General features: G+C 39.4%; 1 long non-coding RNA gene across 1 annotated transcript; it reads right to left on the bottom strand.

Annotated features, from left to right (window-relative positions):
* Window positions 1-19,512: 19,512 nt before the first annotated feature.
* LOC115369090 (uncharacterized) lies at window positions 19,513-23,799 on the bottom strand. The gene is made up of 5 exons (XR_003929112.1): window positions 23,070-23,799; window positions 22,699-22,755; window positions 20,836-20,912; window positions 20,603-20,705; window positions 19,513-20,247 (listed from the first exon to the last, which is right to left on the bottom strand). It is a non-coding gene; the product is annotated as an uncharacterized LOC115369090 (long non-coding RNA).
* Between the last annotated feature and the right edge of the window lie 800 nt (window positions 23,800-24,599).

Genomic DNA, 24,599 nt, shown 5'->3' with positions numbered 1-24,599 from the left:
AGGTCAAATAGCCTGGGGCTTCATATCTGTAAAAAATGACATATGAAACAGCTGTCACTGTTTCATACGTCAGCGGATAATTTGCCTCGTCTCTGTGGGTCTTTAGGCTGAGGTGGAAACACACACAACAGCCTGAAGGAGCCTTTTAGTTCCCTGAATAGTAGTACCTGGGAGTGTATTGAGTATTTTGGGTGGAAAACCGCCGAACGTAATAATGTTTAAGGATGATTTACAAACCATTAACTGTCAATTTGCCATTTATTAATGATGGTTATAAAGTGTTACCAGTTGGACGATCAGAGGTGGCCAAATTGAGGTTATACACATTTGCCTTATGTATTGATCAAAACCTTCCTCTGGGAAGCGAAAGGTCAAAAGGTGATGATTCGAATCAAAGGCAATTGCTTACAGTGACAAAATGTAGGTGGTGTGTGTTTCTCCCCCCGCTTCCCCGAAGCCCCTGTGAGAGAGCCGTTAGCTAGTGTAAATTATAATAACTTTTGTGAAGTGACATGGGCTTTGAGACCAATTAGGTTAAAGGCCTCAGGGCATCACTGAATATGCCATTGCTGTACCTCTCAAGAGCATGTTTCAGGACAGAGAAAAATAAATGAGAAAATCACACACACACACACGAGCACACACACACACACACACGCACACACAGTGAGAGAGTGAGGGAGAGAGAGAGAGAAAATTCTGTTTTCTCACCCTACTTAAGATACATTATGTATGCTTCGTAATGAGGTGGAGTGATTCAGTGTTTCTCTGTTGTAGCTTGCTCTTTGCCTATATATTAGCATCACTTTCTTCAGTAGAGGTTCATTTATTATTTTACGAAGAAACTCTATTATTAATTCATCAATACCCATACTTCACAGCCTGTGATATTGATCACAGGTAATGAAACCCTCAGAAAAAAAACAGGTTTTACTCAGTATAATATTACCATATTTAAGACAGAGAAATAACAAAGAATTTGGCTATAACTATCAATATGATCTCAGTAAACAGCACTACATCATGTCGGCATAAAAATATTAGTCTTCACCCTTGTTTTATATCTTATAAAACGTACAACATCTCATACAACATGCAGCTTATGTAAAAAGCAGATGCACAGCAGAGCGCATTTTTAGCAACAGGGAGATTTGAACTTATTGTTTCAGTCGAAGGGCTGTATCACGTTGCAGTTTGGATTGGAAGAATAACAGAAGAGAGATAAGGAAGTTTATGAAAATGTTTTCCAATCATTCTGCCAGTCTTGTCTGCTTCAACCCTGCGGAACAGCCTATTTCCAGTGTTTTGATGAAAGGTGTTTAGCTGACTGTTAAATCACATAGTGTGTGCTTAGAGGACAGTGCAGTGAAGTGGCAGGCATCATGCGGGCAAGATAATGCAGTTTATGCTGGACACAGACGCTGCCAACACATCACAACAGTAGAGGCGGTTTGCAAAGACCATTGCTGTGTCTTCATAGGCAACCTCAACTCTTATTACATATGGAAGAAAAGAAGATTCCTCCTTGATACAGGTCCTACGCCTCATGCTCTTCATGGTATTCAAGTGGCTCAAGCAATATCTGAACCTACGAAAGGGTGTCTCTTCTCACTCATCTGGAGGTTGACACTGGAATGGGAAACTCCTGCAGCTGTAGCTGAAACAGACCTCTTAGAGGCAGCATGAAAGTGGTGAAAAATGCTAGTTGTGATCTCTTTGTCGAGTCAACTCCGATCATCCCAGCTCAGCAAGCACACTAGAAAATACATAATTTAGCAGGCACGGGGAAAAGGACAGAAAACACTTTTTCTCCTTCATGGAGAAAATATTTGTGGGACACCCCCTCAAGGAGGATGAAGAACAGTGGTACTTGCGTTTTCTTATAGGTGTATAATTCAAGAAAACCTGACAACATTCATGTAATATTTAACTTGATCACTCAGCACAACAGAGAGTCAGTGAACAACATTATGATTGCCAAGGCAGACCTCAACAACACTATTTTTTAGGAGTGCTTCTCTGTCTCTGCCGCAGCAGACATCCAACAGGTGTTCCACTACTTTCTTGTGATGGAAGACGACTCCAACCTCTTGGCGCTTCTTATCATTTCAGGACAATAATCCTGCCAAAGCCATGCACATCAGCCATATCATATGACTAGGAGACTGGGTCCCTGGGGATTAGGTCCCTGTTACTAGGTCACAGTAACAGGGACGACAGTAGAGTGTGGGATTAAGGTGTAATTGAATCTCTATAATTAAATATATGTTAATTATAATGAATATGAAAGATAACAATTAATGCAATGCAGCATTATTCAAGTGTGACATGTAGATTGTATCAGCTTTATTTTGTATTAGAAGCTGAATGCAAATATGAAGGAACATTTCAAAATGGCTTAGTTTCAATAAACAAATGTTAGAATAAAACACTTTCAGGTGATATAACTTGTGCTTTATGTAAAGAAATACTGTTTTGTAGTATTACTAGTACACTGTATTTTATAGAATTTATAGTAGTACTGCTTAGTAATTCTCATATTAACTGCTGCTATAATTCCCCAGAGAATTAGGGAGCAATGTTAACTGAAAACGAAGAATGGGGGTTGTAGAGGGGAAATCTGCAGCGGGCTGCCCTCTTCAATGGATATTGCTGAGGTCAGCACATTATGGTCAAGCAGCATCACACTCAACAGTGCTACATATCAGAACATAAGTGTAATACCTGCAGTGTAATACATACAAAAACCATACCATGTTTGTATTTACTTGCACACCAGACCAGAACCAGAACTATTTGTATGTAAATCTTTAAATGGAAAACATACGCAATGTGGCTTTAAAGCTACAATAACCAAAGTCATTGACTCAAGAACCATTTAGACTCAAATGAAAAATATGTTCAATCAGCAGTTTGTTTTATCTAATACTATATCCAATATATAAGGATCATGTTCAACGAGAGTTTTTCCATTTCCCACAGATGCATTAACAGCTTATTGTATTAGCAGGGATCCCACCGCAGTTTGTGCACAACACAAAGACAAGGTGATGAAGATAAGATGGAGCTAACAGTCATGAAGTGATTGACCTGAAGCATACCAGAGCTGATGAGAGCAGAGATGGCCATAAAAAAAGTAAACTACAGAGGAAAAAAAAAAAAAAAAAGCTGCTCTAGCCATCCAGTCTTCATCTACTGCTCTTGTGCTGAGGAGATATTGAGATTATGAGCGGGGCAATGATAACTGTCACTTAATTTTGATATACTTTTGGTATGTTTATTATAATTGTCTCATTATTTATGGTTTTTACTTTATGATGGTCTTTATGATGGCCTGAGACTAGGGATGCACCCAAACTTATATTCAGCAAGTAACAAATTATGCCTTTCTAATTTATAAATTACTCCTTACTATATATATATATATAGTACAATCTGTTCTGTACATCATCGAGAGAATGCCAAGAGTGTGCAAAGCAGTAATCAGAGCAAAGGGTGGCTATTTTGAAGAAACTAGAATATAAAACATGTTTTCAGTTATTTCACCTTTTTTTGTTAAGTACATAACTCCACATGTGTTCATTCATAGTTTTGATGCCTTCAGTGAGAATCTACAATGTAAATAGTCATGAAAATAAAGAAAACGCATTGAATGAGAAGGTGTGTCCAAACTTTTGGCCTGTACTGTATATAATTTATTTATTTATTTTTTTTTAACCCAACTTGAATAAAGGAAACACCTCCTGCAAGTGACTGGCTCTGAAGTTCTCTGATTCAAATTAGAATGGCTGTCACTGCTGTCAGTCATCCTCAGCAGAATCAGAATCAATGACGACAGCAGCTTTGGTGTTGGGAGCGCGGACTGAAGTTGGACAGCTGTATTTCTTTTGATTTGCAGAATGGATAGTGGTCAGAGTGGGTCTCCTAAACCTACAGGTTTAGGAGACATGGTATACCATGCTTGGTATACCAGGCTTGCTATTTTACCCCGTGTCTGCATCTTTAGGAATGAACAGCCTTTATTGGGAAGCCAATGTAACATATCGACATTAGTCTGTTAGTCTAATTGCTTATGATGACCATGGCTACAGTATGGTAGTCTTTATAAACAAATGCAAACACAAATACAAATACAAATAGTGGTGCATCATCGTACCTCTACCTGTAAGATAAGATTTAAGATAAACTGTAAAAAGGCTGGATAGAGTATGAAACTACTCAGAAAAGGCCGGCCACCAACCATCCACCCATCCTCTATCCCTCAGCCTGACTCCAGCTACCAATGGCGAGAAAGTAAATGACAGAACACAACAGTGAGCTTTTGTTGTTCTACAGCACTGTAAATGCTGGTGGTAGGCTAGGCTGGAGGACGGAGCGAGGAGGAGGAAGCGGGGGAGTTTTTCTATGGTGGATGTCTGCTGTGGTAGATCACTGTCTACTGGCACAACATTAGCAAACAAGGCAAAAGCTTTTATCACGCAATCTAATTATCACTTCTTGTGAATGGCTTGAAATGTGTATGGGTCCGTCTCAGCATTCCATGTTTACATGCAACTAGATGTTTGCTTGGGTCTCTTTATTGTAGCCTGTGTACTTTAAAGTTGTTATCCACTCTAAGACTTTATGACCTTGCAGATGTTATTAAATGTGAGGCGAGCACATCAGTCTGTGGTGATAAGACAGCTGCCCTCAAGCAATGGCTCATGGCCAGCTGAGTGGTCATAAACAGCACCGGGTAACTCCTCTAACTTTCCAGCTACCACTTTGTCTGTATGTCAACTGGGAAGGGAGTCACCTGGTACTGATGATTACATTCGCACAGATTAAATTTGGGGGACAGCTTAATTTTTGACTGTGAATTAGTATTCTAATTAGTCCCTGTGTACTCAGCTATGACTTAATAATAAATGGCTGGAGGAGGAGAGTGAAGCCACAGTCATAAGTCTGATGCAAAAGTATTTATTTTTTAGAGATCAGCGTTTTGGCACATATTGCCTTCTTTGGGCTTACCTATCCTATCCCGAAGAAAGCATTATGTGCCAAAATTTCTTTTGCATCAGAGTTATCAGTGTGCAGCTTCTTTCTCCTCCTTCTGATGTCTACCCAGCGTGCACCTTATCTATCAATCTTACTGTCTCTGTCAGATAGATAGTGATCCCCAAAGATAGTGTGATAAAACACACATATAAAAACTCCTTTACCCACCACTGTTTAACTGTTCAGAGTTTATATGTACTCACAGTTGTATTTCTTGTGTAATGGCTTGCAAAGCACCCTGCTACTTAGTTGATATTGTATAGTGATTTGGCCTTAACTATTCACCATTATCCACACACCAGTACACTGCTATTTTACCCTCTCAACATGCCATATAGAAGGCAATAGTGACAACAGTAATAAATGTCTGATTAGCACTCGTCTATCATCTGCCAACAGGAAACTGCCACCTGATGAATGCAATCATGTGTTGCTTTGAGCAAGAAAACTGGAACATATAATTCCAATCATGAATGATGCCTGAACCTGAATGGGTCTTTCAAGCACTGGCTTCCTAGAAGCACTGTGGGCTATCAAGTAAGTCCACTGCTTGCACCAAATAACCCTGGCTATAGTTTACATTCAGAACCATGTCTGAGGCAGAAAATAGAGCCCACACATGGAACCCAAGGGTCTACATAGTGTGGATTGAATTCTTTTAATGTGCCTCATTTCTCTTCCCTCTCCACGATGTGGGGAGCAGGAAGAGTGATGGGGGTGGAGAGATATGTGTGCAGGGGTAATACGAGTGGGAGAGTCAAGACCTCTCCATGTGTCCATCGGAAAAAAAACAGCTATAATTTTTAAGGACACGGACATAATTATGTTGTAGATGTTTTGCACTCTCTCTGTGGAAAATAAAGTACAGACAAGCATCTCCTTTTTGAGTCTGACTTCTGCAGAAAAGATAAGATAATTAGAGTCTGAGTTCCTAAAACCCCCTCTGTGGCAAGATAACACAAGCTTTAAGTGCGGTGGCTTTCGCAATGCTTGAGTCAGGGTTTAATTGTCGGAGTTTAATTGCTGGAATACTGACTATCCAGTCTATGCTGTTGAGAAGCAGGTGGGAAATCTTGAGAACCTATAAAGAAAGCTAAACCATGACATCGCTATCACTGTCAAAATAACCCGATGCAATATCATGATTGTTCATCACAGGGGTGGATCCAGAGACGCTGACACGGCCATTATCTCCAATGACAGGTGGTTTCCTGGGTTTCATCAGGGAGGTGCCTCACCGCTGATGGTGGGGCCTTTAGGGTCAGAGGTTGGGGCTTGATCACATAGCATCAGTTGTATATCTCTCCTTGTTCGTCATCTCTGTCCTCATCCTGATCCATTAATCCTGATTATGCCTCTAATGGGTTCTCTTCACAGCAGCCACCAACAGTAATGGAATTATGCTTGAATGAACAACAATCTCTCTCTCCATTTCTCCTCCTTTCCCCACTCTCTTTTTCCTGCGCCTCTTACTCAGTAGCACACATTTCTTCTCATATTTAGTTACAGAAGACTGATCGCACAATAAATACTCCGCCACATCCAAGACTACTGTGAAGCAGGAGGAAAAGCAAAAAGGAAATATCACGGTCAAATTTGCAGATTTATAATCATGCAAACATACAATTTATTATCTACATATGCTTCAGTTAGAAGAGGGATAAGAACAGACACTACCCCTCACACACTGGATATCCACTGTCTGGTTCAAACATCCCACCCAGACAGATAGTTCTATTTTTCTTACTTAAACCCACCCTCACCCCTTCCTTTGCAGTGAAATATACCTTTTTTAATCATTCATATGTACCATTATTCTTCGATTTCTCTTTCTATTTCCCCCACCCCCTGTAATGCGTCTGTATTGTGACACAGTAGTGCAGCCTCGCTCTCTCCTTGGAGAAAATCATCCTTCTATCGTCCAACCCCGCCAGCCTTATCAGTGACAGGGGAGAGATGAATAAGGGATCAAAAGAGCCTTTTCTCTCCTTTTTTTCACACTGTCAGATTATATTTACTCTGGTCCCAGTGGCTCAGCACAATGCTGTGAACACCAATTACATATGACAGGCTTTTTCATTTCTGGGACCTGGGGTGGGGCAGTTGTGTCATTATTGAACCTTTCAACCAACCATGTTCAAGGGCAGAGTAGGAACATACCTATGGGGTTAGGGGTAAAATTATTCCCTTTTGTGTGTCTACATAATCGTGTTGTTCTTTTTGTGAACTGCACCAGAGTTTTTGGACTGCACTGGAGAATAAGTTAGGCCTCACTTTCTAGTTTTGTAACTTTGCATTATTGCATTTAGCAGCTGGGTGACCAAACCAAAAAAAAAACAAACAAAAAAAAAAAAAACAGAGAATATTTTCACAGCACGCACAGGCCCAAATTTATTAACATGAAATGATACAATTGATAGAAATATATCAGTAAGCTACTGTTACCTCATATGAGACCAATTATCGTCCTGAAGCACAAATGGACTGCTTGTTTGGCAGTGCTTTTCACTGGCAGATTCTCTGCTGGAGAATATACTTTTTCAAACAAAACCTGCTGCAAAAATTCCCTAAATCCCACAAATCATTTATATGGAAACAATAGCCAACGACAGCAGAGAAGCCCATGTAATGACCCACGTCCAAGTCTTTTTCAAGATAAACAGATGCCTCCCTCACAAACTCCGTACCTCCTCTGCACCACAACACATCCCATCACAGCACATCTGATGACATACCTTCCGTCACTAAAAGAAGTTGAAGGTTAATAACTAATCCCTGATAAAACGGGCAATTTAGTTTAGCATAGCGAAAGCAGGCCAAGATTCTGAATGTGTTTGAGTGATTACCCAATACTCTATTACAATGTACTAAAACCTTGGCCCTGCTTGAGGACTGGCAATAACCCACCACTTAATGAGTGAGGCCTACTGCTGCTCTTGCCAAATGATAATCTCTTCTTGGCATAGCCAAATCAAACACAGCAATGTTCTTATCAGTAAGGAACAGCATACATTCCCCCAAAACACCCAGTGGACTCCCTACTTAATTGATTTTCACCGTCCCAAGGCAGTTCCCTCAGTGCGTCAGACTATTTTATTTACTGGACTGCTTGTTGGGTGCTAGATTTTTTTTTCTGCCTTTTTCCTGCCCATTTTATTATGTGATTCATGCCTTGATGGGGGCTTTGCAAAAATAGCCTGGATGTGGGTGGTTTTGTTATATTAACTTACCTTCCCAAGGATGCACTTTACAATACAATACATTCAATCAACATATTTTAACCCAATGAAATCACTTGACTGATTGTTTAGAAAATAAGCCTTTCACATCACACTGCTGCTACATACATGTACTGGCATAATTAAACCTTTGCACATCTATGGATTTCTATGGATTCACTGTTTTCCATGACAGCTCCCTGTTGGCAAATTCCTGCACAATCAATGCCTATGCTATCAGGGAACAAGTCAACAATTGAACAAATCTGCGTGTCTCAGACACATCTATTGGCAGACTGTCAAGCTGAAGCACATACCTTATACCAACTACGTAATGATCAAGAATATAATGAACAAATCAAATACAAAATGCATTTTTACATTTTTCTTTTTTTACAAAGTTATTTAATGATTATTATGTGGGATACTGTATGGGCAGAAATATGTTCCACTAGAAACAAAATTTGAATCACATAATTTGAATTTGCATTGTTTAACTTGGATAACTGACCTGAGAAACTGAATCTGAATAGCATAATTTGAAACTGAATTTATTAGTTTGGAGCTGAATAACAAACTGTAGTCAGTTCTCACAATTCAGTTTCAGTTCTTGCAATTCAGTTTCAGTTTACTGAGACACACATCAGCGTGAAAACAAAATAGTCAGTGACAATGTTGACATGACGTTGTTGATGCCTGTCACAGCAGTTTGTAATGAGCAATAGGCAATTTCAGTCTTATAACTTGGTGCCATGAAATGATCTGCTCAGTCATTTAACACTGTAGTGTAGCAAGCTATAAATAGCCGTTTGATGGAACTTATCAAAGAAGTGGATAAACAGAACCAACAGTCCAATAGTCATCTTTCTACATGTCCCAAGTTTAGACTTAATAGATACTGTACACTTCTCAATGAAACATGAAGTAAGACCTGGCTACCATTACAGAATAACCCATAGTTTGATTAATCATGTCGTAACAAGGTGTGTGGATAACACTGAGTCCCTCCATAGCAGAGCACTACTAGATGATCTCCTCCTCTTCCTAGTGTCATGGGTAGGTCACCATCATCAAGCTTGGACCTGGCTCACCAGCAGTGCCTGCACGTCAAAGTACAGCTGCTGCCAGTCCAGGGAGGAAAGTCTACCTTCCTTATGAACGGCAGCACTGTGGTTTCCATATGAAAGCACTCTCAATGCATTGTGTGTTATCATATGAGTAACATTAACGTATTGATGCTTATTGCTGTTGGTGATGTAGCATGAGAAATCAAATGGTCACACTGACCTGTGCCAAGTTCTGTGTCTTTTGTTTGATGATGTTTTTAATGTGCAATAAACTGCAGCGAACAGCAAACAAAACAAACAAACGCACTTACTGCATCAAACTGGACAGAAAGAATCCCTGGAGGGCCTGCGAGAACGCCTGAGCTCAGAACAAGACATTTTGATGAAGGGCAAAAGGTTAAACTCCAGTGAAGGATCCAGACTCAGAGCGTTGAGAGGCTGTGGCTGAGCGCTGTGAATAATCCTAAGTATGGACAGAACGCCGTTATGGGACGCCTTCAAAACCTCTGAGGTCCTAGTCTGCATTCCAAACTGGAAGACTACGAGCACAATGTTTTGGGCCAAAACAATGGTATGTAAAGGGGAAAAATCTGAAAGAAGCTGCGATTCCATCTACGAAAAGGAACTGGGGCCTTCTTCTTCCCAACACCATGGAGCAAAACACTGCTGCATAAACAAGGCTTACAAAAAAAAAGACAAAAAACAAACAAAAGGGGGCATGTTAATCACTAAACCACAAAACATAAAACGGTGACAATAACAATAAATGAAAAAATTAAAACAATAAAAACAAAAATAGTGGTGGAAGATAGAATAAAAGCGCTACAGGAGGGATAGCCCATAAGAGTGGGTTTTAAGAAGTGATTTCTTAATCTCCTAATCATCCTAATCTCTTCTGCAAGGTTTTTCCATTATTTGGGGGCCTTGATAGCAAACACTGTCACGTTTTTAATCTGGATTTGGGAACCACAAGGACAAAAGCATTTGAGGACCTCAGGGCTTGTGAAAGCACAAGGGGGGTCGAAAAGTCAGATAAAGCCTGGGGCCAAACTCTTCTGGGCTGTAAAAGTGATTAGTAAAATTATAAAATCACCTCTAAAACTAGCAGGCAGCCGGTGCAAAGATGAAAGGATGCGTGTAATGTGCTCTCCTTCTCTGCTACCTGTTATCCTGGCAGCGGCATTTTAGATTAATTGTTGTGAGGATAGAGACTTTTTTCCCGGAGAAAAGTAAGTTGCAATAATCTAGCCACGATGAAATAAAAGCATGAGTGACTGTTTTAAGTTTCTTGGAAGACAGAAATAGCTTAATTTTAGACATTTCCTGAGCTGAAAAAAGCATGACTGTATGACAAACTTGATGTGACTGTTCAAATTGAGCTTGCTGTCAGTTAAAACACCAAGGTTTCTAAACTACTGACTAATAAGATGTCAGTGTTGGAGGAGTTAGTGCCAGTTTGAAGTATTTCTGTCTTATTTGAGCGGAGTCAGGGGCGTCATGCAAGCCAAAATTTTTTGGGGGTACAATTAGAGCAGATGGCATGAGGTCCAGAAAAAGAAAAAAAATGATGTGATTTCTTGCAGTTTGACATGTATGTATATATTCAAAGACTTAAAAGTTGGAAGTTTTAAAACTGGGGCTGGGGTTGACTTTTTGAGGTATGACATAGTATAATTAGATACTAACCCTAACCCTAATACATGTAACTGATGATATAAAATGTCTATATCTACATTTTCTAAACAGCAATAAAATTGAATATACCATAAAATAAATACATTAAAAAACTGGTTGGAGTTGTATGACATTTTGAACCATCCATTTATGAGTGTCTTTGAGAGAGTGTGAAAATGAAAATGAAAATGAAATTAAATGAATAAATAAATAAATAATTTATTGTGGTAAAATCTGAAGTAAATCTGGGTATCGTCTGCATAAAAATGGAAATCGTTGTTTGATCTAATCAGATGTTCCCGTGGCGGTATGTGTATCGTGAGTAGAATCGGGCCAAGCTCTGAACCCTGAGGAACCCCACCATGAGGTAAAGACATGGAAGACGTCCAGCAGACTCTGCAGTACCAACACAGAGTCCTGTTTGTGAGATTTGTCCAAGACAGACAACTGCTGAGGGACATGGAACAGATGGGTTTGATCAGTCATACTGGTGAGAATATTTTGCCTTGCAGGCTTGTAAACTTTTAAAATGTATTCCCTCATGATCACAGTTTCAGATTTTTTTTCCCCTTATTTATTTTACTACAAACAGATGCACTGGAAGTGTTCCACAGAGCTCTCCTCAAATATCTCCCAAAACAACAGGCTTTCTCCTACATGGGAAAGAGAGAATGGGCTCATGTTGCCACCTTAAGCATGATGAAACATTGTGAAAAGGAAGTAGACCACAACCAGGTGTGTTTTGATGTGCTCTAAGAGCTATTAATATTCCAGTTTTCCAAGCTGACTCAGACTCAGCATTTGCTGAATGTTTTACTTTCAAGGTGTGGACCTAGAAGTATTTAATTTGATTTGTTATTTGCTCAAGTTTCCAGCTTATCCTTATATTTAGATATATTGTCTTTATTTTTTGCCACCAGTGTACTCCTGCAAGCAAGCTATGAGCCATATTCATATGCTTTGACAGGTTTTAACATTATAACTTAGATGTAACATTTCCTTTCCTTTTGTAGGAGATCCACATTTCACTCAAATGTATTGTAAGAGATCCAAACAGTGTTGAGAAAGACATTCAGTCCCTACACCAGAGGTCATCGGCACATTCGTCGCATCGATGCCCAAACCCTCCAAGGGAGCTGCAGTAACCCAAAAGTAATTCTAAGTAATAAAGTAATTCAAAAGTTGCTTCTGAAGCAGACAGACTTCTCAGTGTGAGGGTGGACTGTACAATATCTGTTATTAATTTTGCTGATAATAATAATTATACTGGCATAAAACATTTGATGTCTTGGTTGGTGTGAAAATCAGTAGCTCAGCACCTCTAGGGTTTGTTCTCAACATTTTTCCACAGTAAATGAAATAGAGTTTCTTAGTTTAATACAGTACACTAGTGTAATAGCACTCTGGCTATTATAACAAATTATGTTCAAGTAATGATGCAGGTGCAGATTGAATTTATGCCAGCAATAGCTGTGTGCAAAGAGAAGCTATTGCAAGAAGCATAAATCTAATATTTGCTGCTGTTTTGACTACACAATAGCATGTTCTCACTAATGAATGTTCTTTAACAGAGCAAACTGCAATCAGTTTTTCTATTCACAAAAGTTTTGAAAAAAATAGGAGAAACCTTTCATTGCACACGGCAATGATTCTGTGAGCTGTTATGATCTGGCTCCTGGGAAAAACTGAAAAAAAATGTTCAAATCAGTTCAAAGCCACGGTTCATCTTATGCACTGGTTGTTTCTTTGAAAACATGGCACCATCCATCAGGTGCTGGGAACTTTGCGTTAATGGCCTGAACCACACAGGCCAGTAAAACTAGATGATTGTCTCTGCCAAGTGTCTCAATGTGTAAAATCCACTCAAGAAATGTCGATAGGCTGTCTGGTGATACTGTCTGCAAAAATGAACACAATATTAGCAAGGCAAGCTTACGCACAGTATATAACACATTTCATACAAAAGGAACTAAAAAGGATTTTGCATAATGCATAAGAATGTGAAATTTGATGAATAAATGCTATCTAACAGAGCAGAGATATCATAGTACTGTATGTCCGTGTTGAACAGACATGCAGTCAGTGGAGAATGTAAAAAAAAATTCCTGATGAATTACAGAAACAAAAAAAATTGGGACTATCATGCCAGTTTTCCTTGGGCATCATAGCACCAATTTTTCATAACTGAAGTGTATTTTTTGTTCACTACTTTTCTTTGGCTTGTTTTGAAACATTTCCAGGTAGCTTCGTTTAATCACTAACCATACAATAAATGCATTCTTATGGCTACATATATGACGTTATATAACATATATAACTTGACATCCATTTTTCAGAAGAGGTTACATTTATGAAAGTCCAGAGACTAGGGCGAAATGTTTATTCCAGTCCACAGTTATGCTGACTCCATACTAGTGCACATGCTGTCCTTGATGGTTGTCGTGTTGGAATGCATCTCCAGTAGTTCTTGTGCACTCTTTAGTAATTTAAACCTTCAGATCCAGTGAGACTTTGTTCACAACATCGCGCCACAAGGTGCAAAAATCCTCATCCCTTTGGCCAAGAGTAGGTGCTTTTTGGATACACAGACCTCATGGATATTCTTGCTTTTACATACTTGCATATTTAATGTAGCATCACAGAGCTGTAATCAAGTCTCTTTGGCATAGAGATACTTAAGTTTGCCAGTGAGACCCTCTGCAGTCGGGTCTGGCATCATCAAAGGGCCCGGATCAGGAGAAAGCATATTATCTATATCTGCAGTGAAGGAGCACGTGTGCGCATGGACATCTGAGAAGCCTCTAATTCCAGCAAAGGATGACATAGGGAACAACTTAAGAGGGAATGGTGCTGGCAGCAGAGGAGCAGAGGATACTAAATATCAAATGAAAATGCCATACAGTATCAGTACCTATCACTAGTAGGAGTTCTTTTATGTGTTTACGAGTTGTGTGTGTGTTCCAAATGTTAAATAGAACTGAGAGAGAGAGAGAGAGAGAGAGTGAGAGAGAGAGAGAGAGAGAGAGAGAGAGAGAGAAATCTCAAAAATCAAAAATCTTTCAGTTTCTTTCTTTGTAGGCCATACATGCCCAAAAATAAATTTTAAAAAATCTAATAATATTAATAATAACACTAGTAATCATAACAATAATTATGAGAAGAAGAAGAAGAAGAAGAAGAAGAAGAAGAAGAAGAAGAAGAAGAAGAAGAAGAAGAATGAATTACCATGATTACTGCCTACAATATCTGACAAGGCTTCAGAATAACTTTGAATCACTAAAACAAAAGTAAAACAGACCAAAACATAAATGGGTTACAGCTTATTTTTTATAGCTGTACATTAAAAATAACTTGCTCTTGCTCTTGTTTGCACAAAAAATGAACTTCACGGCTTTGAACGTACTCCATAAAAATTAAACAAAACCCCTGTGAAAAGCTTGAGTGCCAAACATAATTTAGATGCAACAGCCACTCTGAGTGAAAGTCATTAGAACAAAGCAGAACAAAGCTAAGGTTTGTCTCCCCCATTCTTCTTCTTTCCTTATATTTTCGAACGCCTTCTTCAGGACTGCCACAGATTCTTCAAAAATCTTACATTAGAGACGAGGTCATAACATATCTAATTTTTATATCATGGATGTTTTTTTTGTTTTATGTTATGGATCAGCAGATCATCAGATGCAGTATGGGGTCTGTGTTCTAGCCATGTGCCATACACTTTGTTCAGCCTTGGACAAATTATCTTATTTCTCCATTGTTTTTCCTATTTTTCTCCTTTGTCAATATAGACTGAATAAATGCAACCTGATATTTATTTTGGTCTGCTTTGAAAGCTTGGTTGCAGTGTGCCTTCTGGTAGGAAAAGGTACACAGGGATTGGTCAACAACCCACCCAGAAACTGCTGCTGTAATAGTACCATCTGTTCAAATGTTGACATAACCATGTAAGAGTAATTAAGCCAAGAGGGACATAGATAACCACCTTCCACAACAATCTAGTAGGCTACAGTTGCCATGGGTTTGGGAGATGTTTTTAGAAATCTTTTTACATATCATTGTCAGATGAAAATAGCAGACCACAGCCACAAGAAACTAAATTTCAACATGCATCTTTTTTTCTGTGTTTTTTGGCCTTCCAGCCAAAGCCAGCAATTTCCACCTGCCAAAACAGGGTGTTTCAAAAACACTACCCAAAGGATTAAATTTTGAAAAAAAAAAAAAAAAAGAAAGAAAGAAAGAAAAACAAAAACAGCATTATAGTGTGGAAAACGGAGCTGTTTGATTGTCATTGAATTGTCTTGTGATGTAGGCAGTAGTAAACATGCGGGCAACAAGCATAGCCCTGCGCATGCTGGAGAGGGCACGTCAAGCACTTTGAGGCATTTCAGTGTGGACAGTAGATTTCATGAAAACCGCTTGTGTGGCTTGTGTAGATGGAACACCAAAACTGCATTGTCATATTTACCCGGCTTCGTGGGGACAGGAAGTATATTTACTAGTGCATGCTCACATCCTAATTCAATTCCTGAACAAAAAGTAGCTTTACTTGGCTAAAAATGGAGATAGAAGTACTAACATTATGACCCTAGAATGTGTTCTTTGACAAAGCTTTGATCAGCTTTTTTATTGGCTTGCTGCTGCTTCAGTCAGTCACTTCTTGGTGTGCCAAGATCTCCCTGTTTTTTATGACATACAGTGGCTTTGGAGGGTACACACAATACCACAGAATGATGAGATGAAAATACGTTTTCATCATTTTTGCTGTGATACTCCAATGGCATCATATTTCCTTAAAGCATCCTAGAAATGTCTTTAGACCTTGATTGTGTAGTCCACTTGTCCCAATTCAATTAGTCAATGAAGAGAAACACAAGTGCAACATATAGAGTACAGTGCAGGTATATAGAGAATGAAATCTATTATGTTAACCTGAAGAGCCAAGAGCACCAACCAGTCCTAAGAACACCTCTGATATATCCAGAATTCTTTTTACAGCCTTTTTAGAGCATACTTCATCATATACAATGCAGTGACATACGCATTTAAGATTCAAATTGTAGACAACCTCAACAAATGTAAAGCTCACATCATCGTAGTCTAAGACGAATGCTCGTCTACCATGATTGTTTCCACATTCTCCTGCCCACAGAGCATGGAGACAAAGCCTTGTATTTATTCACAGAGTTAAAATTAATCCTCAGTTTTTGTCAGTGTAGCAATGTGAGTCTTAACAGTAAAAAGCAAAGCTGACATACTGAAATGTTTATGTTGAGACACACTGTACTAATCAAGCACTAATCAAGCCACCATGAAGGTCAGAATAGTTTATATTGCAGGCTTTTGAGACCAACATAGTTTGAATTTACCATATATTCAGTTTTACTAACACAATGTTGATAGTGACATGCTGATTTCTTTCTTTCTCTGATTACAATATACAGCTATGTTGTCAGCATAGAGTTACACATAATAGTAGAATTTATGCGCAGGACAATGTCAGTGTATATGGTGAATAAAGGAAGACTTGTATTTGGCCCAAGAAGGCCATTTGTTTAACAAGACCATTATCCCTGTATTCACTATCAAAGAGACAGCAGATGGTAATATTTATGGCTATCTTCTGTTTCCAATTATTGAACAATATCCGCAGTTTACAAAATCAGGAAAAAATGAGTGTTTTTACTTTTACACGGTCCCTTTCTATTAAAACTGTTTGGTTCCAACGAATGCTTGTAACTTGAGGCATTTCAACACAATGATATGGATCCTTACATGGAGAAACTGGCTGAATGATAGTCAAAGCCAAGGGTTGCTTAAGTATCTAGCCACTTGGCAAAGCTTAATTCTTACAACTTTAATAATTTTTATAGACCCAGTGATACAATCTGTATGCTTCTCTACAAATTTGAATGGAGTATGTAGCAAATAACTGACCTTTTGTCACAGCCACTGCTTCTCCAGCTCACCAACGATTTTGAGGCACTGGCTGTCAGAAAATGGCTAGTTAGAAGAGCCCGAGACCCCCCTGAGACAGGACGGTCATTTAACCTGCTTTACTCTCTCACCACTGTGGACCCCCTACATGGGGATGTACATCACAGGCTTGCCAGCATCCCGGAAGGCTGCAGTAAGGTAGAGAATATCATTGCAGATGTAGGCACGGATGAGACCAGGGCATAGGAGATGGAAACACTGAAAAAGGATTTAAACAATCTTGACTTGTTTTGCGCCTGACCTGGCTTTTTGAGGGGAGATGGCCCTCAGATGGGTTTCCTGCCTTCAGGCTTGATGATTTAGTATGGTAGGAAATAGATATCCTCCATCTACCTTCCTCTGTTGATGTATTTCCCATGGCTACTACCATTTCCTCCCTTAGCTATTAAAACCCTCTCAGCGCAAACTGTCTAATTGCTCTGCTGTGAAGATTTGTAATCTGATTACTGTTTGATGCTAACCACCTACCTGTCTTGTCGCTGCCCCTGAATATGTCAGTATCAGTTAAATTAAGTCATTGTTTGCCACGATATCCTCCTGTAATCTAGATATTTTTTACAAATCAGGGGGATACTGTCCCCTCACTTAAATCAACCCCCACAGGCTATTCTTATCTCCACCAGCCCAGGCTCTTCAGTCGAGATGGTGCATTTCCAGCAGTTTTTAAAGATTATTTCAAATGCCCCCATATTTGCTGTGGAAGTCACTCACCAACTATTGACTTCTCTCATCACTGGTAAATTCTCAGTGTTTTGTGCTTTATCATAGAGGCCACCTGAAATGAGCTGTCATTTTCAGTGAGTTTTTTATTTATTTATTTATTTATTTTATTTTTTTAACTTGTATTGATGAATACACCCAAGAACAGATTGCTGTGTTTTAGCATGAGACACAGACCATATGTAAACTCTCTCCCAGTTAATGAAGTTAGTTCAGTGGCTGGACCAGAGACTAATCAATGGACTAAGCACACTGGAAAATAAAGTGATTTCTCTGGAACAAGTCCAGGATAATTGTAGCACCATGCCAAGGAAGTGAAGAGGAAAAGATGTGCATATAATCTCGAAATTGCAGTAAGAATACAAATTGGTGATTTGATTGATTTGATAAAAGCATGCAAACAAATAACACTTTGATTAAAAGAAGAATCCAGTAGCATTAACCTTTGATACATGCCTGAAGGATTGCCTGAAGGATTAACTGGTAACTAACTTGACCTGTTGGATACAAAATATACTGTTTTTCTAACTTTTCTGTCTTGTCTGTTGATAAGAAACTGTGCCTCCTGATCAAAAATGGATTCCAGATTAAATGATAAATGGATTGCATTTCCATAGCGCTTTTCTCGTCTACCGACCACTCAAAGTGCTTTACAGTGTTTGCCTCACATTCCCCCATTCACACACACACACACACACACAACACATTAATACACAGATTCAGGCGACCAGCAGCTGAATGAGTCGTTGTAACCAACAGCTCCTCACTGGCAGCAACAGAAGTAATAAGAAGGAAGAGCAAATACAGCTGCCCTTGTGAATGCCTGTTTTAATGAATTAATCTGATTATCAGCAACTATTAAGGTTACTGTGCTTTACTGTGGTTTCCGTCAATAATTCAGCTTGCAATGAAAAATAAAATATATGTGCACGGGTGTTTTATTAATTTCACAACAAGAAAGAATAAAGAAAAAACACAATGTGGGATTCGAACTTGCAGACAATACGTAAAGTGACCAGAGGTAGACTGCTAGTCTGCTACACCACCTTGGCTTTGCTACCAGTTACCAGCAGCATGTAGTATAAATCAGCACCAACAGCCAGCACATAAACAAAGTCACATGAAGCAGCAACCGGCAACATCTTACGTCATTAACTTGTGACCAGGTGATAGAAATAAAATTTACAAAGCAGGGCAAGGATACCCGAAGTGGGTTATATTTTGTTCGGATCGAGTTAAGTCACATCAGAGTTTACATGACGATGCTGAAGGCAACGCGTAGGCTATTTCAGGTGGTAAATGCAACCTAGAGATGGAGGCCAAGCAAACTCTCAGGCTTGGGTTGGGTTCAGACACGAAAAAAGAATGCCTGTTGGGCTCGGGTTGGGCTCGGTTACTGTGCTCCCGTCTCGGCTCATGTTCAGACAAAAATACGAAGCCCGATCTGCACTACTTTGAAACTGCATGTATCAGGTCTAAAACATACAAGGATACAAGGATACAAGGAAGTTTATTGGTCATTATACAACAGGTTGTATAATGAAATTAAAATGTGGTTCCCTCTTGATTGATTAATTGATTGTATAAAAAATAAAATTATTAAACATGGAGGAGTGCAGATGGTGCATTTAGTAGTCTCACAGCCTGAGGGAAGAAGCTGCTCTGTAGTCTGGTGGTACGGCAGCGGATACTTCTGTATCTTCTGAAAACATACTGTAAAGAGTGCATCTATGGCTTTAAGAGGAAATGTGCTTGCTGGTACACTCAGCCTGAAAAGGTGCTTTATTTTAGATGCAGTTATCAAGAATAAGTAATGCAGTTTAAACTTGACATTTGCTGTCAAGTTTGTTTAAAAAAAATGTGTATTAAGTTTATTTTGTCAAGAACCACTCATGTCATTGTGAACTGAGATGGAAACAAAGACAAAGGTGGTAATCTGCTACTGTGGAAACACAGCAAAACATCCAAGATATACAGCACATGAGAACAGAGCACTGCAGAGAATTCCCCACGGAAATACATGTACAAAGAATTTTAGAGTGCATATAGCAGTGAAGACTGACAGGAGGTTGCATCAGCAGTAAAGTAACATGCCACTGTACAGAGAGAATATGAGGATCAGGGAATAGAATAAGACTGTCAAATCAGTGCAGTGGTATTGGTATAACAGTCAGCTGACAGAATAAGTGGAGTCTGTGTGGAGCCAGAATTTAATTCTCAGTTAGCCTCTCAGAAGCCCATTAACAGAAAATAGCCTCATGAAAACCTCCAAAACTGCTTCAATCAATCAAGAAAAAGAAAAAATGAGCAGTTAGTTTGGCAGTTACCAAACAAACAGCCCAGGACCTGAATAAAAATGTTAACATAGCTTAATGACTATCACCGGTAGGACATCTGATTTGGTTTTCAAAGGGGGCATTCACCTGTATAGGCTACAGCATGATGTAGGAGGGAAGGCAGGACAATAACAGCTGATCAGTGGGTGATTGTCCCAAACGCTGGCAGTGGTACCAGACGCCTCATGCTGAGCATTCAATCTGAAATAGAAATAATTATGTTTATTCTTTAAAACATGAAGGACCTCCATTAGCAGAAGTCTAAATATCCTCTCATCCAATCAGCACAGGCCTCCTCAGTATTCCTCTCCAGACTCACCACTGCTCTGTGAGGGAATCTGCATCAAAAATGTCAATTAAATTCACATCCTATTTAATAGATAATGTTGCTAATAACTGCACGTATACTTAACTGAGCCATCAATTATTGCTTGGGTCATATCTGCCCTCATTCTGTAGACTGATTTAGCAGCAGCTCAGTCATCTTGAAAAAGGGCTGGCGTTATTGGCTGCTATAACTATTTGAATTAAGAGATGGATAGACTGATAAACTTACTTTCCAGACTATGACGCCACATGACGTGGTGTCCTGCAGGCAGGGATGAGAAACTGTGGCACAAGTCCATCTGGACACATTCATTTTCCTTCTAATGGAGGCCCTATGCCAAGAACATTGGATTATTAATCTCTTGATGCACTTATTTGCATACTGTATATGTTGGCATGTTTTAGATAAACAATCTCTTCATAATTTTGGTAAACAAAATGCACCATTTAGATTTTTTTTACCTTGTTGAATCTCTGCGTTTTCTCAGCTGGTCATCAGTGGCATCAAACATGACTACTTTCTCCTTTGGGTACATGACCTTTTATAGAAAAGTTTGAGTTTTCAATGTATATGATGCTTGGAGGTGTGGTATGTTGTGGTTTATATTTGGACAAACTTGCACTTTCTACCAGACTCCAGTGCCTGTTGTTGCAATCCACTCCAATAAGGACATCCAACTGTGTTAGACTTAACTAAAAACTATTTCAATTGTTAAAACAAGCTACACACAAAAATAGTTTCTTTCAAACAGTATAACAGTAGGCTATAAGTTCTTACTTTTCTCATTCCCCTGGAAGTGCCATTGCACACTGCTGTCATCTCAAAGGTTTCAATTACAAACACATTTGTACGGGCTTCTTTGGCCACCAATGAGATATGCATTCATTATCTGCCGACACCACATGAAAACACTTAGTTATTAAAATTCAAATGGGAAAAAAAACACTTTAATGGGCAACTTAAAAACAAAAAATTTTACTCTCCACGTCCTTCCCAGGGGAAAGGCTGTGGAGGTCCACTGTATTTTGGACAAAAGAACTTATTTTGTTCCGCTTCCAAATATCAATCAAAGGGAGAAAAAATGTTGTTACATTAAAATACAATACAGTGCTCAAAGTTAGATTATTTATTATTAATAGAAAAAGAAAATAGGTGACAGTGTGGCTTGCAAAGCATGGCTTGGCTGGGGAAGGACAATAGGTGGCTGCAGGGGGAGGTTCAGAAGCCAGAGGAGATGGACATTCAGGTCTTTTAAGTCTGGCTGGGATCCTGTCTTCCGGCTCAATGTAATGGCCTAAAAAACCTGTGTAGGCGAGTGTGGTGCTGCTTTTTAAAGTTGTCACTTTCCCTTCTAGGGCTGAAATCTTATGACGCCCCAGCATTTCCCCCTCCATCTTGCTACTCTTGCACTGAAGCTGACGGATGGTTTTACAGAGGACAACATCCCCAACTTTAAAATGGTCCTCTGGTCCAACCTCCTTCCTTGTTCTGATTTTGTCCTGGGATTTTTTTATATATTTCTTTGCACCTCCTCATAAACAGTTGATCCTTCAGGATGCTGAACAACCACCTCTTTTTTGTGCAGTGGTTTTCACTTCTTTGTTTGTGATCTGCAAGCACAAACTAACTTAAAACAAATATAACTTTAAAAAGCCAAGTCACAACTGCGATTCTGACTGTGATTTGGAAATGTGCAAGACAGTTAGAGCCTCTAACCTCATATTGCACCGGTACCTCAGATGGATTATCGTGCCTCTCTTCCAAAAAGTAAATACTATGGACTTTCTTTGGTATTGAGCTGTTTTTTTCTCCTTCACTCAAATATTGCGGCAGCATGATATTTGTCCCAGTTTTGAGGATTTTCCCATTGCAAGTTAAAGAGCTAAATAAATACAGGAATCAAAAGAACATAAATCAGAAAATATATATATTTTTTTTAATATTTTGCTCAAAGTGTGGAAAAAAATAAATTTTTCCTCTGAAAGGTGCCATTTAGTGTTTCCACCAGCCCGTTGGCCTGTGGATGATAATGAGTGAAAAGCTCCTCTGGACGCTCAGCCTTTCACAGAGGCCCTTGTTAGCTTTCCAATTAAATGCTAACAAATCTCCTCATGAATGTTATACCAATATGATGAATATTGTTAATTTATAAATTATCGTAATTTTAAATTCTGTCCCCTGCTCTGTACAATCTTGTATTCAATTTTTTATTCAAATTCAGTAACAGAACTGGTGACCTCCTCTGCTGTCCTAGTTTTTAAGAGGGCAGGCCTTGATCACCCCATTTTGTAAAGTGATCAACCTTTGGGCAAATGTATTCTTACCACTCTGTTACTGTGAGCCTCTCAGGGTCCATTCCAATTACTTCAAATGGCTGTGACCTGTAAGAGACATTTGAATGAAAATATGAGCAAACTGTAAATTGGTTAATGATTTATGCATTTGGTTGCATGAATAATTTCACCTCTATTGTTTTTTGTTTGTTTGTTTTTTTTCTCTCCTCAAGGTTTGCTCACTTGGCCTGACAGTCCGATCATTGAGCAGGCTGAAAAAGTCTCATGCTGGTGGGTCAATAGTAGCATCTATACATTTTATGGCAAAGCTCACATAAGGATTCTAACATATGCGTATAGAGTCAACTGAACAAGTTTTTATTTTGTGAAAACACGAAAGCAAGTTTACTCAGTTCACTTACACATTTGGGGATGTATTTTCCATTCCATGCCTGATGGCAGCAGCTGATGATGGAATGATGGTTTTTTTTAAACTCCACAATGAGCCCCACACTGGCTGGCATGGAACTCATAAATATTTGGTCTGCCTCCTGTGATGTCAGGAGGCAGATATAATACAGTTCTCCATCTGGCGAGAGTGAAAATCCTCAAGGTTTTCAGCACAGATTAGACTCTATTGACAGGATGTTGTATAGATAAAGCCCAAAGTTTGCTCAGCCTTCACGATGAAGTTGGAAGCTCTTCTTTTAATTGCGCATCTCTGTTGTTCAGGGATACCATCAGGAAGCTGTTGATGGTAATCCAACTGGAGAGGACAGTTCTAGGCTGCAGCCACCGAATGTTTTCTGTTTTAGCCCGCAAAGCTTGCTATGCTTGCATGTAGCATTCACATTACTCCGGCATAGTCAAACTCCTAAAACGGAGCATTTTGGATACGCTGTTGACTCCATATTAGTTTCAAGGCTACATCGTTGCGTAGACTTCTAGACAGGGAGATACGGAGGCATTTTTAACGATGGCGAAGACAAAGCATTGACAAGCTGTCATGCAGCTGAAGGTAGCGGAACCCAACTGTAGAGCAGGCAGGCAGGTATGGAGAAACATGTGGATTTAGTGCAGAACACACTGGGAAGGTGAGGAGATGGCAGGCTCAGGCGAGGTGTTGTTGAAGGCTTCATGGCAGAGTGAACAGTACAGTGATCCTGCAGGGACTGGTGGCTGATTCAGGGTTAAGAGTTAGGGTGCTGATGGTGTGATGACTGGCAGGTGTGCTGATTAGAATGACTCTCAGGTGTGCAGACAGAGAGAGAGAGACAGGTACAAACCCACACCATGCACGGGGAGACAGAGGGAAAACAGTAGGCCAGGCAGGGATCATGACACAAGCATTTGACAAAGTATGACAAGCCCAATTATTACAGCTAGGCCAACATACCTTTTGTGATTTCATCCTTCGCGAGTGGGAACTCATTGCCATGGCTTCCTCCGGCGATGGATAATGCTCTCGTCTCCTTAACTGCCTTAACAGCGCAAGTTCCCCACCTTTGCTTTGGGTGAATAGTTTAGCATCCCTGTCCCTAGCTGGGTTTCCATCCACCTATTTTTATTCGCATTTTCAGAAATTGCAAAAAAAAAAAAAAAAAAAAAAAAAAAAAAACTTGGATGGAAACGCCAGAAATTCGAAAAACGGCCGAAAATTCACAAAAAAGTTTTACGCTATCGATAAAAGAAAATGCAACTTTTTGCTGTAGAAACAGGTTTTGCGAATAAACGATGATTGGACCGCATACCACATCACACTTCTACGCTACAGTCTTATTATTATTATTATTATTATTATTAATCTCTTATTCCTTATTTAGGATGGTTCGGTACGAAGTTAGCGCTGCCAAAATAGTAAGCAGACTTCTCCCAAGAGCCGACAAGTTCAGCAGGAATCTGTCACTGATCAGCTGTTGAGTGTCAGTTGAGTGTTTGTTGACGCAGACGCT

This window comes from Myripristis murdjan, chromosome 12 (assembly GCF_902150065.1).
Source record: "Myripristis murdjan chromosome 12, fMyrMur1.1, whole genome shotgun sequence".
Lineage (NCBI taxonomy): Eukaryota > Metazoa > Chordata > Actinopteri > Holocentriformes > Holocentridae > Myripristis > Myripristis murdjan.
This window is presented reverse-complemented; position numbering and strand designations above follow the sequence as displayed.